A 15,385-nucleotide genomic window follows, 5' to 3' on the forward strand; every position below is an offset into this window, starting at 1 on the left:
AACGCTGGTCCAACTGAGGCGCCAGGTGGAAATGGCATGGCAAGCCGTTCCACAGGACTACATCCAGCATCTCTACGATCGCCTCCATGGGAGAATAGCAGCCTGCATTGCTGCGAAAGGTGGATATACACTGTACTAGTGCCGACATTGTGCATGCTCTGTTGCCTGTGTCTATGTGCCTGTGGTTCTGTCAGTGTGATCATGTGATGTATCTGACCCCAGGAATGTGTCAATAAAGTTTCCCCTTCCTGGGACAATGAATTCACGGTGTTCTTATTTCAATTTCCAGGAGTGTATAATGCTACTACATGTTGTCAAAATATCTTACTGAATTGGTGAAATGATGCTGTAAAAATATGTCCACACTTGTCTCAAACTGTTTTAGCCAGTGGCATATTTTATAGCATTAGGAAGTTTGTTGTACGGTCTTATTCCCATATGATAGGTTCCTATTTGGCATCTGTTATTGTATTTTGGCAAAATATGAAAATTATCTTGCTGTCTTGTGGAAGGAGTGTGAATGTCTGAATTTTTCTGTATTTTCTTATTACTGTAATGTAATATTTCTTGATGAACAGTTATATTTATAAAATGGTACATACAGGGCAGTGATGCTGTATTTGAATTTAAAAAAAAAATCCTGTCTGAATCTCCGTAGCTGTACCCATTTATAGTTCTGAAACTCTGTTTTGTATTTTGAAAGGATCTTGTGCTGCACGTGAGTTATCATAGACTATGATTTCGAATTTTTTATGTGAAAGAAGATACACATACCGTATTTTACAGACTATAGGATACACTTTTTTCTTCAAAAAATTGCCCCCAAAGTTCAGGTGCGTCTTATACTTGAAATTAATATAAAAATGTCCAGTATTTGATTTAAAATTCCCGCCAATCTTAAAAATGGTCGTATATTCGATGTTGCAGGAAATCTATCTCTGTCTGGCAACGTTGGATTCCAATGGCAGCAGCAGTCCACTGATGCAACAGACGTGAAATGTGAGGATTCACAAGCTTGCTAAGACTGTCTCCCTCCAATCCCGTCTTCACAAACCCAGAACACTGTGTAGTCTATGACGTGCCATTGCAGTCGACCGTGCCAGTGAACTTGAAGTGAAAGTGATTTGCGTTATCAGTAACAGTACAATATTTTTTCAAGTAACCAGTTTCAAAATGGAGCTATAATTTGAAAGTAATAGCAAATGCCGAACAACATGGAAACAGAGCAGCTGAGTTGCATTTTGGCCCTCCACCAGCAGAAAACACCATTTGTGATTGGCAGGCTTTGAAATGAAAAAAATGAGGAAGGCTAAATGTGCAGATAGAGCACTGAATGCAAAATGGCTAAAACTAGAAGATGACATATTGAAATGGATTGAAGGATACTGTAAAATGGCACTGGAATTAACGCTAATAAACTAGTGCTACAGTGGAACTTTAACAGACTTTAAGGATGGAGTTGGTTGATGCTACAGGGTTATGAAGCACCATGGACTCAGCAAGCAAACCAAAACCAAAATGTCTCAAGAGTATGAAGAGAAAATATCTTAAAAAACCAGTGTGGAACTAAGCGAAATAGCAAACGTGGATGAAACTGCTCTGACATTTGATGTACTGAGTAACAGAACTGTTGCAATGAAAGGTGATTAAACCCAGACTATAATAGCAAGTGGACATAAAAAATGCACTAAACTGTTATCTTTTCATGTTGTGTTGATGGTACTAAACTTAATCGAATGATCATTTTCAAGCCCAAAATCGTATGAAATACCGCCAGATGCTGGTCACGTATGGTACATGACAAGGGTTGAATGGACAAGGCTGATATGAAATTATGGATTAACAGAGTGTGGGAGAGAAAGAAAGGTAGGTGCTTTATCAAAAAAGAGTTTTGTTCTTGCGCTAGATCGGTTTAGTAGTCATTTGAAAAATTCTGTGAAAGTGAGAAAGGGAAATACAGAGCTTCCTCTTATTCCGGGAGGAATCACTTCACAATTGCAACCTCTCGATGTCTCAATAAATAAGTCAAAGTTTCAGTGACAGAGGAATGGAACAAGTATATGATGGATGAAAGTCAACATGAGTTCACACCGAACTGAGCTTTAAAATGACCTACAATCAAACAATTGTCAGTGGTTAAAGCAGTCATGGTCTAGAGCGAGAGCAGACATTATTGTTAAATCTTCCAAGAAGTGTAATGCTCTCAATTGCAGTGAAGACTGTGTTATATATGAAGGGGACAACGGTGATGGTGATGGAGGAGGAGGAGGAGGAGGAGGAGGAGATGCTGGTGGTGGTGGTGGTGGTGGTGGTGGTGAAAGCTCAGATGAAGATTTCAGGGATTTTAAAGGTCAGTTTGGTTTCTTAAACTAAGAATTTTTTTAGTATTGCTTTAGAATCTGATAATAAAAATGGTAAAAATGTTATTTTTTAAAAATTATGGTGTGTCTTATAGTCTGTAGCATCTTGTAGTCCATAAAATATGGTAATACACACTCACAGTTGCCTGATCATTTATGAAAATTTTCGCAGAGAAAAATTGTAAGCTATGAATAACATAGAATTCAAATCCAAAAAGTGAACTGTGCAAAGGAACTTAGCACAATGACCAAAAATATCTCTGATGCTGAGGCATGTATCAAGGGCCTCGTCGATGCCCAGCATCTCTCAATTTGACTGGATGCTACCCAGTGTAGAGTCAGTACTCTTGTTTATGTTCGGCCTACTAGTATTGCTAGCAAGAACATAGTAAGTATTGAGTTATGTACTTAGTTGATGCTTGGGATCTCCTTAGTACGGTTAAGTGTATGTTTGTGACAGACTTCACTTCACATATGGGTTTTGATTTGGTCCATAATCTTCACAGATCATTTGCGCATCTGCAATGGCTAATTGCTGGATATCATGCTTGTCATAGTGTATTTGCATGAAGCATTTACGTTCAGATTGTGCAAATGAAGCTACTGTTGTCCCCCAATATTAAAGTAGTGACAATTACTTGCTGATTCAGTAAGATAAGTCAACATTGACAGAACCTCTGCTTACATATCTGGGTTTTGATGAAACAAATGAACATTGAGAAACTTCATCAGCATCAGTTATCAGTAAATCTATAACACTGTAACATTACTGATCCTATTTCTGAAGTTACACTGAAGTTCACAGATACACAAACTGACCTAGAAATTAAAACCATTAGGGGGTCCCAATGGTTTGTTCTTTGATGAAATTGGCAGATTACTGTTGATTCATTTTAATAAGCAAACCTTTGTAGTTTCAACATTGTTAAAAGTATAATCTAACATATGATGCTTGGATTACCAATCTTAATTGCCAAAGTGAAAAGGGCAATAAATCATATCCCAATTCTCTTGTAAAAGACCTAGTAAATTCCCTATCTCCAGTTACAGAGGTCCAGGCATCAACCCTCAAGTTATTAGACCTGTCAATAAGAGGATGTTCTGGCACGGCACTGTTGTTTGAAATATCAATACAACATACAAATGTAATCACAAATCCACAAAAATAGCTCAAAGATTTTAGAAATTAGTCACCATTGCCAAAAAAGAAGATATGTTTATGTGCCTGACTGCTGAGCAACAGCATTGCACACATATAAACAGTTCACTCTTGTGTCCAACAAGAAAACTCAGTGCCAAGCAATCTGCTACAAAGACTATCAGCAAACAATATTCCGCTGAGCTTTTAAGTTGATAACAGGAATCTTGGATGTCTAGTCAAGGAAAAAATGTATGGAGTAGTTATCAGGTCACCACCAGGCATCGGTGAGTACTTACATATAATAACCAAACTGTTCCCTTAAAAAGACAAATTGTGGTTTTTGTCATGAATAAATATTCTAGTAAGCATCTGACTTTTGTAGCAGATAATATCACTGTGCCACGTTATATGCTGGAGTTAAACAACTTTACAGTGTTTGGATACCAAATCTGAGATTCAGGCAATCTGGTCTTGAACACTTTCTAATGTGAACTCATGATTCAAAGAAAATATGCTCCCTTTCCAACACAGTCTAGGATGCACGTAAAGAATTTAATTTCACATAATACTAGAAGTTGTAATAAATTAATGTCTCTCTTAATGTCAGTGAGCTAATCATTTTGAGGTTCTACCTAACTTACATCATTGTACTGAAAGTATCTGTGATCGATTTTATATTTTCTATTTTAAAACAAGCTAAGGAGTATAGCCTCCTCTCTTGTCTCATGTCCTGGAGAATGTAAGCATGCCATTTTATTGCTCTCTGTAATTTTATAATTAATTATAAAAGTAATTAACCTGAACACTGTTGTTATTTATTAGAATATGCACTGCTATTCTTTACCAATAATATGTAAAGCCTCTTTTCATGTTTCAGTTTTTAATAATTTAGGGAAGCAGTTGGTTTGGTAACATGCTGATTGCGCACCATCCCCATCTCATTGCATGCAAATTTGCATTTTCACAAGTCGAACATTGTATTCTAAATTTCTTGTGACAAAGTCTGATTACTATGTAAACAATCAATTTTTGACAAAATAATGTAACCGGATAGATAAAAAAATCTAATGACCAAGTGGCGGCAGAATAGACACATAAAAGCAGATTATAACTAGGCAAGCTTTTTGAGCCAGAGGTTCCTTCTTCAGGCAGAAGGGTTGAATGGAAAGGAAGAAGGCTGAATGAAAAGGGCTGGAGAGGTCTAGGAAAAGGGGTAGATTTTGGGAAAGTCACCCAGAACCACAGGTCAGGGGAGACTTACCAGATGGGATGAGAAGGAAAGACTAATTTTTGGGACTGCACCAGACAAGATTTGAAAACCTGATAGCTTAATGATGGAAGACAGGGTAATAAGCAAGACGGAGATTACTGCTTAAACATTGTGCACGAGTTAATAAGAATGAAAAGCTAAGTGCGTTGTATGTAACAGAGATGGGAGGGGACGACGAAAAATAGACAATTAAGAAAAAGAAAGATGTTGAAAACTAAAACAGAGTGAAGAAAGGAGTAGTTACTGTGAAGAAATGCTGAGACAGAAGAAATTAACGTAAATTAAGGCCAAGTGGATGGTGATAACCAAGGCCATGTTGTAGCACTAGTTCCCACCTACAGAGTTCTGAGAAACTGGTGTCTGGGGGAAGAACCCAGATGGTGTGTGTGATAAAACAGGCACCAATGTCATAATTGTCATGCTCTGCAACAGGATACTGCGTGTTGACAATGTACACCTGCCTATGCCCATTCAGAACTGATAATTCGGTGGTAGTCATGCCGAAGTAAAAAGCCAAACAGTGTTTACGTATCAGCTGGTATATGAAATGTGTTGTTCCACAGGTTGCTCTCCCTTTTTTATAGCATATGTTTTGCCATTTACAGAGCTGATATAAGTGGTGGTAGGATGGTGCACAGGGCAAGTCTTGCAGTGGGGATGGTCACAGGTGTTGGAGCCGTAGGGTAGGGAGATGGGTGCAGAAGGAGCATAGGGTCTGACAAAAATATTGCAGAGACTGAGAGGGCAATGAAAAGTTATTCTAGGTTTGGTAATCAAAATCTCAGACAGAATGAATTTCATTTCAGGGTATGATTTTACGAAGTCATGGCCTTGTCGAAGTAGCTGATTAACACATTCCAGATGAGGATAATACTGAGTGACTAGTGGCATGCTCTGAAGTTGGTTTTTGGAGGGTTCAGCAGTACTGGGAATGGATGTGATGGCCTGGGAAAACTGCTTTTGAACTAGGCTGGTGGAGTAACTATTTCCAGTGAAGGCTCAGGTGAGAATGGTGGTGTATTGCTGTGGAGAGTCTGCCTCCAAACAAATATGTTTACCTCGAATGCCATGGCTTTATAGGAGAGAACATGTGACATGGAAAGAATGTGTTGTTTATTAACAAGTTTAATGTGGACAGAAGTGTGTAGCTGGTCTTTGGTGAGGACGACGTCAACATCAAGGAATGTGATGAATGGGCGTAGCCAGAAGATGTATACTGTCAACATGCAATATCCTGTTGCAGATCATGACAATAATGACGTTGGTGCCTGTTTTACTACCCACACCATCTGGGTTCTCCCCCCAGACACCAGTTTCTCAGATCTCCACACGTGGGAACTGGTATTCAGAATAGGATCACATGAAATTTAATTTGGAGAAGTAGGGTTCCTAACTCTCTGTTGTAGGTAGTTTTCAGAGAAGGCATTTAGTAAAGTTTCACAGGATGTCTTATCAGGCACACCACTAACAAAACTGTAATTTTCCCAATTAATTGTTGGATGAGTAAAGTCTCCACTGATGGTTATGGTATGATTGGAGAACTTACATACAATTACACTAAAGTTTTCGGTTACACCAGGAGATGAGTCTGGTGGGCAATGGAAGGATCCAACTATCATTTTATGCCTACCCCTGATACTGAGTCTTGCCCAAACAACCTCAAATGCAGCTTCAATTTCTGTCTTGGTGGGTTTGAATTTTTTGTCTACTGCAACAAATACACCATCTCCATTTCCCATTTGCCTATCCTTTCGATACACACTTATATTTTCCCCAAAAATCTCACTGTTATCTATTTCAGTACCTAGTAATATACGAGCTTCACCGCTTTTCATGAGTGCTTCAAACTCTGACACTTTGTTGTGAATGCCTCGGCAGTTTACCATTAAGATTTTAATACTCTCACCTGTGGGAGGCATTTCTTTCGATCTTACATTGATACTTCTGCATTTCCTACAGATATCATTATCTGGATTGGACGGAGGGTCGCCTAAACTAAAAAACCCTTTTGTGCACCCCACACCTTAGTAGCAGCCTCTGATGTGTAGTGCACACCTGACCTATTTGGTGGGACCCTACAGTTCTCAACCCTATGGCACAAGTCCAGGAAGTTGCAGCCTAGTTTGTCACAGAATTTCCAAAGTCTCTGGTTCAGCCCCTCCACTTGACTCAGAACCAAAGGCCCATGATCAGTTCTGGAGACAATGCTGAAAATTGTGAGCTTTGTTGAAACTTCATGCACAAGGCTAGTCTTCTGAACTTTCTCTGCCAATCACTGGAATTACCCAAGAATGATTTCGAAGCCCAGACGACAGGCATCATTTGTTCCAACGTGCGCTACTGTGTGCAGTTGGTTGCACCCTATTCCCTCAGTGGCTCCTGGAATAGCCTTTTCAGCGTGTTGAATGATGACCCCAGACATAAAGACTGAGTGCACCTGATGTCCTTCCCTGTTCCTTGTTGCCATTTCCGTAAGGAGTATCGTCATTCACCATAAGTTTGAACTGCCGATGATTAATAGATTCCTACCCTCTTATGTGTGCCGCTTCCAGACACCGGACAAAACTGGGTTCCCAACGGGAGAAGTGAGTCCCACTAAGTCAGTTTCAGAGAAAGATAGCACCTCAGACTTGTTGGTTCGGGGGTTCAGTACAACACCCTGAGACCTCACTGGTACCCAGTCTACCCTCTACACCACACCTAGACCTACCATTGACACACCACTCGCAGTCAAGTGGCTGGTTAATGACAGGTCCTGTACTTTCTGCAAGGGATTCACAGGAGAGGATAGCACTTCAGGCAACTTTGATACAGGTATCGCAGGTACATGACTCTCGGGAGATCTTCCAACATACTGGGTGCAGCAGCTGTCAATTGTTTGACAGCAGTCAGGGTGATTTCCAGCTGCTCATGAATTTCAACCAACTCATCCCATGTTTGAGAACAGCATGCACAGTGGGGCTGCATTTCAGTTGATGCAATGTACTACAAATCAGTGAACATAGGACTTCAAATTAAACGTGCTGATTACCTTTTAATCTGTAGAGCTAAAAAGTTGTTAATTCCCTATAAGAATTGAAGCAAATACACAATACAAGATTTCTATTAAGGCAACACAAAAACGTGGTAAAAATTACTAGTTTCCTGAAATGTTCTGGTGTTAATTATAGTTGTTAGCAACTTGAAAACCCAGTTAATTTACAATAAATTCAGATAATATATATGGCTACTCCTCTTAATGGAAAACTAGATGTAACACAAAACATTAGCTAGAAAATATGTTACAGTAACTAAATCATAAATCCAAATGTGTTACAGATTGCTCATAGAGTATACAAAGGACAATAGCAGCTTCCAAAAATTCTCAAAAATGAACGTTCTTTTGTGTTGATATACAATGAAATTCAGGGGTGATGTATAATATACACGCAAACAAAGTTGACACTTTGCGCGGTGTCTGAGGGGAGCTCCTGTATATGGGAAATGCCTTTGTGGTCACACTCGGCAGCCACCACGCTGAGGGTCAACTTAGTCTGCAGATACAGAACTTTGACTGAACTGTAAACCACAAATGCTGATTTGCTTCAAATTAAATTATATTTCCAAACACTCCTACCACTAACTTAATGAAAATATTGTTTTGCAAGTGTCTGAAAATTCTGAAACTAACCTATTTCTCATGTAACTGCACAACGAAATTAAAGAAAGATTGGTTTGAATGAGGGCAGGCCTACCGTACTTAAAAATTTTAAAAGAGCACAATTTATTTTAAGCCTACAATAACCATACTAGTTTATCACGGTACTTGCGAATGTTTGAAATTTCACAGTATATCACAATACAAACGGGTATTGATACAGTCAATGAAAGATTATGCAGGAGAAGCGACACAAATGGTAAAATATGCAAAAATAGAACTTTAAATCAACACACGGTCTTCTACAAGCAGTCTCACTCAATGAAAAATTCTAAAGTCACCCTTTATATATAAATAAATGTGCATATTGTATGAATTTTTCACTTAGCTGATTCTGTGCACACTTCCACACTGGCATACTGAAGAAGAACACAGCAGTGTAAGTTCAACTCAATCAAAATCATTAAAGTGTGTAGTACCAACAAGCACATCTAATGCCTTTTGCAGCTAACAATGCAATAATAATGTAATAAAACATAAAATAAGGGAAAGGTGACGATTCACTTATAGCAGATTGATGTTTGCAAGATGTTGTTGTTGTGGTCTTCAGTCCTGAGACTGGTTTGATGCAGCTCTCCATGCTACTCTATCCTGTGCAAGCTTCTTCACCTCCCAGTACCTACTGCAACCTACATCCTTCTGAATCTGCTTAGTGTATTCATCTCTTGGTCTCCCTCTACGATTTTTATCCTCCACGCTGCCCTCCAATACTAAACTGGTGATCCCTTGATGCCTCAGAACATGTCCTACCAACCAATCCCTTCTTCTAGTCAAGTTGTGCCACAAACTTCTCTTCTCCCCAATCCTATTCAATACTTCCTCATTAGTTATGTGATCTACCCATCTAATCTTCAGCATTCTTCTGTAGCACCACATTTCGAAAGCTTCTATTCTCTTCTTGTCCAAACTATTTATCATCCATGTTTCACTTCCATACATGGCTACACTCCATTCAAATACTTTCAGAAACGACTTCCTGACACTTCCACCTATACTCGATGTTAACAAATTTCTCTTCTTCAGAAATGCTTTCCTTGCCATTTTATATCCTCTCTACTTCAACCATCATCAGTTATTTTGCTCCCCAAATAGCAAAACTCCTTTACTACTTTAAGTGTCTCATTTCCTAACCTAATTCCCTCAGCATCACCCAATTTAATTCGATTACATTCCATTATCCTTGTTTTGCTTTTGTTGATGTTCATCTTATATCCTCCTTTCAAGACACTGTCCATTCCGTTCAACTGCTCTTCCAAGTCCTTTGCTGTCTATGACAGAATTACAGTGTCATCAGCGAACCTCAAAGTTTTTATTTCTTCTCCATGAATTTTAATACCTACTCCAAAATTTTCTTTTGTTTCCTTCACTGCTTGCTCAATATAGAGACTGAATAACATCGGGGAGAGGCTACAACCCTGTCTCACTCCCTTCCCAACCACTGCTTCCCTTTCATGTCCCTCGACTCTAATAACTGCCATCTGGTTTCTGTACAAATTGTAAATAGCTTTTCGTTCCCTGTATTTTAACCCTGCCACCTTCAGAATTTGAAAGAGAGTATTCCAGTCAACATTGTCAAAAGCTTTCTCTAAGTCTACAAATGCTAGGAACGTAGGTTTGCCTTTCCTTAATCTAGCTTCTAAGATAAGCCGTAGGGTCAGTATTGCCTCACGTGTTCCGATATTTCTACGGAACCCAAACTGATCTTCTCCCTCGTCGACTTCTACTAGTTTTTCCATTCGTCTGTAAAGAATTCGTGTTAGTATTTTGCAGCCGTGACTTATTAAACTGATAGTTCGGTAATTTTCACATCTGTCAACACCTGCTTTCTTTGGGATTGGAATTATTATATTCTTCTGTCTCGTACATCTTGCTCACCAGATGGTAGAGTTTTGTCAGGACTGGCTCTCCCAAGGCTGTCAGTAGTTCTAATGGAATATTGTCTAATCCTGGAGCTTTGTTTCGACTCAGGTCTTTCAGTGCTCTGTCAAACTCTTCACGCAGTATCATATCTCCCATTTCATCTTCATCTACATCCTCTTCCATTTCCATAATATTGTCCTCAAGTACATCACCCTTGTATAGACCCTCTATATACTCCTTCCACCTTTCTGCTTTCCCTTCTTTGCTTAGAACTGGGTTTCCATCTGAGCTCTTGATATTCATACAAGTGGTTCTCTTTTCTCCAAAGATCTCTTTAATTTTCCTGTAGGCAGTATCTATCTTACCCCTCAAGAGATAAGCCTCTACATCCTTAAATTTGTCCTGTAGCCATCCCTGCTTAGCCATTTTGCACTTCCTATCGATCTCATTTTTGAGACGTTTGTATTCCTTTTTGCCTGCTTCTTCTTCTTCTTCGTTTCACCCAACTTTGGGGTACGTTGAATCAATCACTTCTGTGCCTTTCTTTTCGCCCAGTACTGCTTCATTCTTTCTGATCTTGCTTTTCTTTCCTCATCAGAGATGACAATCGTTCTTTTCTTTCTATTTTGGAGCTGGAATCCCTCTTTTCTGTCTTTGCTTATCATTTTTGCGGTCCTGTCTGTGAGCATTTTTTCTGTGATGTGTAGTTCTCTTAAGTCTTTCTCTGTTTGGATAAACCAATTTGGTTTGGATTTTTTATTCCTGAAGTAGTCAAACATTCTTTTTGTAAGTCTATTTGGGTTCATTCTGAGAATGTGCCCATAAAACTCAATTCTTCTTTTCCTCATTGTATCCGAAAGTTTTTCTGTGGTTTTGTAGAGTGTTTCATTTTTGGTATGAATTAGTTTGTCGTTATGAAATTTGGGGCCTAAAATTTTTCTCAATATTTTTCTTTCTTTGATCTCTAGCCTTTCAATTGGGCCATGGTTAGTGATAGATAATGTCTCAGCTGCATATAGTGCTTCTGGTTTAATGACAGTGTTGTAATGTTTTATTTTTGAATTCCATGAGAGGGACTTTTTATTATAAGTATTTTTAGTAAGCTGAAAGGCTAGTTCAACTTTGTTTCTTCTTAATTCTATTGCTTTTTTCTCAAGGGCGTTCCAGCTAATCCATTCACCAAGATATTTGAATTCTTTAACAATTTCGATCTTTTGGTCTCTTACTTTAAGATATTTCATTGGCTTTTTTATATTTGTGATTATTTTGGTTTTTTCAAAAGAAATTTTAAGGCCTATTTTCTCTGCTTGTTTCTGTAATTCGAGGATCTGTTCTTTGGCTTCTTCCCATGTTTCAGCTAGTAGGGCCATATCATCTGCAAATGCTAGGCAATTAACCTTGATGCCTTTGTTTTTTGTTCCTAGTCGGATTCCACTATTGATTTTCTTGTTCCATTCTCTTACTATTTTTTCTAGGGCACAGTTAAATAACAATGGAGAGAGTCCATCACCTTGTCGTACTCCAGTTTTTATCTCAAATAGGTCTGAGAGTTCTCCCATAAATTTAATTTTGGAGTATGTGTTGGTGATGGTTTCTCTAATTAGGTTTGTAGTTTTATTGTCTAGGTTCAATTCTTTTAATATGGAGATTAGAGATTCCCTGTCTATGGAGTCGTACGCCTTTTGAAAGTCAATGAATGTGATGACATATGCTTTTGCTCTCGATTTTTGGGAGGCCATAAGATTTTTGAGGTTTAGAATTTGTTCTGGGCAGCATCTTCCCTTTCTGAAGCCTGCCTGGTATTCTCCAAGTTGACAATCTAGCTGGGGTTCTGCTCTGTTCAAAAGGACTTTAGACAGTATTTTGTATGTTACGTCAAGGAGCGAAATCCCTCTGTAATTGTTGGGGTCTGTTCTGGATCCCCTCTTATGAATTGGGTGAATGAGGGCCATCTTCCATTCATCCGGAATTCTTTCTGTTTTCCATATTTCTTCAAATATGTTTTGGAGAGATTCTATGGCATTTCTATTGACATTTTTCCACAGTTCAGCTGTAATTTGGTTCTCTCCCGAAGCCTTATAGTTTTTGAGATTCAAAATGATTGATTGTCGTTCCTCGACGGTGGGTGGTTCTGAGTTAGGACTTGTTGAAGTTGAGTTGCTGAAATCCATTTTTTCAATTGGTTCTTTACAGTTGAGAAGGTTTCTGAAATATTCCCTCAAAATTTTGCAATTATCCCTGTTGTTGTGTGCAATATTACCATTTTTATCTTGTAATTGGAGTGTCGGTGGGCTGTACTTGGTTATTTTTTGTTTAAAAGTTCTGTAAAAGCTCCTAGTCTTGTTTTTGTTGAAGTCTTCGTTGATCTGCAAAAGGAGTTGATCTTCTTGTGCTTTTTTAATTCTTTTGAGGTTTTTACTCACTAGTTTTCTTACACTCAGGAAATTTTGCCTATTATATTCATTTTTCTGAGATTGCATCTGTTGCCATGCTTTCTTTCTTTGCTCAATAAGTTTGTCACATTCCTCTGTCCACCATGCGTGTTTTTTGATTTTGGTTATAGGTGCTATTTGTTCAGCTTTGGTTAGTAGGCTTTCCTTCATTTGATCCCAATTTTGGTTCCTTATATCTTGAGTCGGGAGGGGAAACTCCTTCGAATTCATTATCTTTTCTGGATCGTATCTTCTGCTTTTGGGTTTACTGTTTCTATCTTTCCTTTTGGGGATAATTTTGAGTTTTATTTTAGAAAGATAGTGATCAGAATCCAAGTTTGCTCCTCTGAGTACTTTGACATTTTGTATTTCTGTATGGTGTTTCCATTTTATCGCCACATGATCAAGTTGAAATTCACCCAAGTGTGGGTTTGGTGAGGTCCATGTCTTCTGTTTTCTGGGTAGTCTCTTAAAGGCTGTGGATTTCAGGATCAAGCCATGCGCTTGGCAGAGTTCTACTAATCTGACTCCATTTTGGTTAGTTCTATTGTGCACTGGGTAGTTTCCAACAATATTTTTGTATTTCTTCTCTTTTCCTACTTGAGCATTGAAGTCCCCCGTAAGTAAGATGTTGTGCTTGTCTGGGATCTTTTGCACCACATCATCTAGTTGTTCCCAAAAACGTTCCACCTTTTCCTTATTTTTCCTATTGTCTTCATTTATGGGGGCATGTGCATTCACAATTGTGTATACTCTATTAGCAGATTTAAAAGTGAGTGTGGAGAGTCTTTCCGATTGTGATTGAAAGCTGATAATGGAGTCTAAAATACTTTTATCTATTATAAAGCCCGTTCCGAGGTGGGGTGTGTTTTTCATTATTCTTTTGCCTACCTTTCCTTTGTATATTCTGAAACCTCCGGAATCAAAATTGTTTTCATCTATGTATCGAGTTTCTTGCAGTGATGTTATGAGTATTGGTTCAAATGGCTCTGAGCACTATGGGACTTAACTACTGAGGTCATCAGTCCCCTAGAACTTAGAACTAGTTAAACCTAACTAACCTAAGGACGTCACACACATCCATGCCCGAGGCAGGATTCGAACCTGCGACCGTAGCGGTCACGCGGTTCCAAACTGAAGTGCTTAGAACCGCACGGCCACACCGGCCGGCCGTTATGAGTATTCTATGATGTTTGAGGGTATCTGTAAGATGTTTTAATTTTCCTGTTTTTAAAAGAGAGTTTACATTGAAAGTAGCTATGTAACTTGTTTTTTTACATTTCAATTTGCTTGATGTCTTATCATGTCCCGATTCATCTCTGTGCAATGCTGCAGACTCCCCAGAATCCGATAGTCTGCTTCCGCACCTTGGTGCGGTGGATTGTCCACCTGGGGTAATTTGTTTCACATTACACTCTTCCATGATTGATAGTATTATGTAAGGGGTGACTCTTCGAGCCACAAATTTACAACCACGGTTGTTAGCCCTGGAGGTTTTTCCCAGCCACCCCTAACCTGGGGAACAGACGCTGACCAAAGACCGCCCAATGTGAGACAGTCGCCTTTGGATTTCTGGTCCTGTGTTGGTCCACGGGTGGTATTTTATTTCCCACCTACCCTACATATCTGTAGAGCTTTCCCCTATCCGCCACCTGGGGACGCGCCCGGTAGGGGAACAGGTTCCCCCTCGGGTTTGCCTGCTTCATTTACTGCATTTTTATATTTTCTCCTTTCATCAATTAAAGTCAATATCTCTTCTGTTACCCAAGGATTTCTACTCGCCCTTGTCTTTTTACCTACTTGATCCTCTCCTGCCTTCACTATTTCATACCTCAAAGCTACCCATTCTTCTTCTACTGTATTTCTTTCCCCCATTCCTGTCAAATGTTCCCTTATGCTCTCCCTGAAACTCTGTACAGCCTCTGGTTTAGTCAGTTTATCCAGGTCCCATCTCCTTAAATTCCCACCTTTTTGCAGTTTCTTCAGTTTTAATCTACAGTTCATAACCAATAGATTGTGGTCAGAGTCCACATCTGCCCCTGGAAATGTCTTACAATTTTAAACCTGGTTCCTAAATCTCTGTCTTACCAATATATAATCTATCTGAAATCTGTCAGTATCTCCAGGCTTCTTCCATGCATACAATCTTCTTTTATGATTCTTGAACCAAGTGCTAGCTATGATTAGGTTATGCTCTGTGCAAAATTCTACCAGGCGGCTTCCTCTTTCATTTCTTACCCCCAATCCATATTCACCTACCACATTTCCTTCTCTCCCTTTTCCTACTGATGAATTCCAGTCACCCATGACTGTTAAATTTGTGTCTCCCTTCACTATATGAATAATTTCTTTTATTTCATCATACATTTCTTCAATTTCTTCGTCATCTGCTGAGCTAGTAGGCATATAAACTTGTACTACTGTGGTAGGCGTGGGCTTCGTATCTATCTTGGCCACAATAATGCATTCACTATGCTGTTTGTAGTAGCTTACCCGCATTCCTATTTTCCTATTAATTATTAAACCTACTCCTGCATTACCCCTATTTGATTTTGTGTTTATAACCCTGTAGTCACCTGACCAGAAGTCTTGTTCCTCCTGCCACCGAACTTCACTAATTCCCAC

Source organism: Schistocerca americana, chromosome 1 (assembly GCF_021461395.2).
Source record: "Schistocerca americana isolate TAMUIC-IGC-003095 chromosome 1, iqSchAmer2.1, whole genome shotgun sequence".
Lineage (NCBI taxonomy): Eukaryota > Metazoa > Arthropoda > Insecta > Orthoptera > Acrididae > Schistocerca > Schistocerca americana.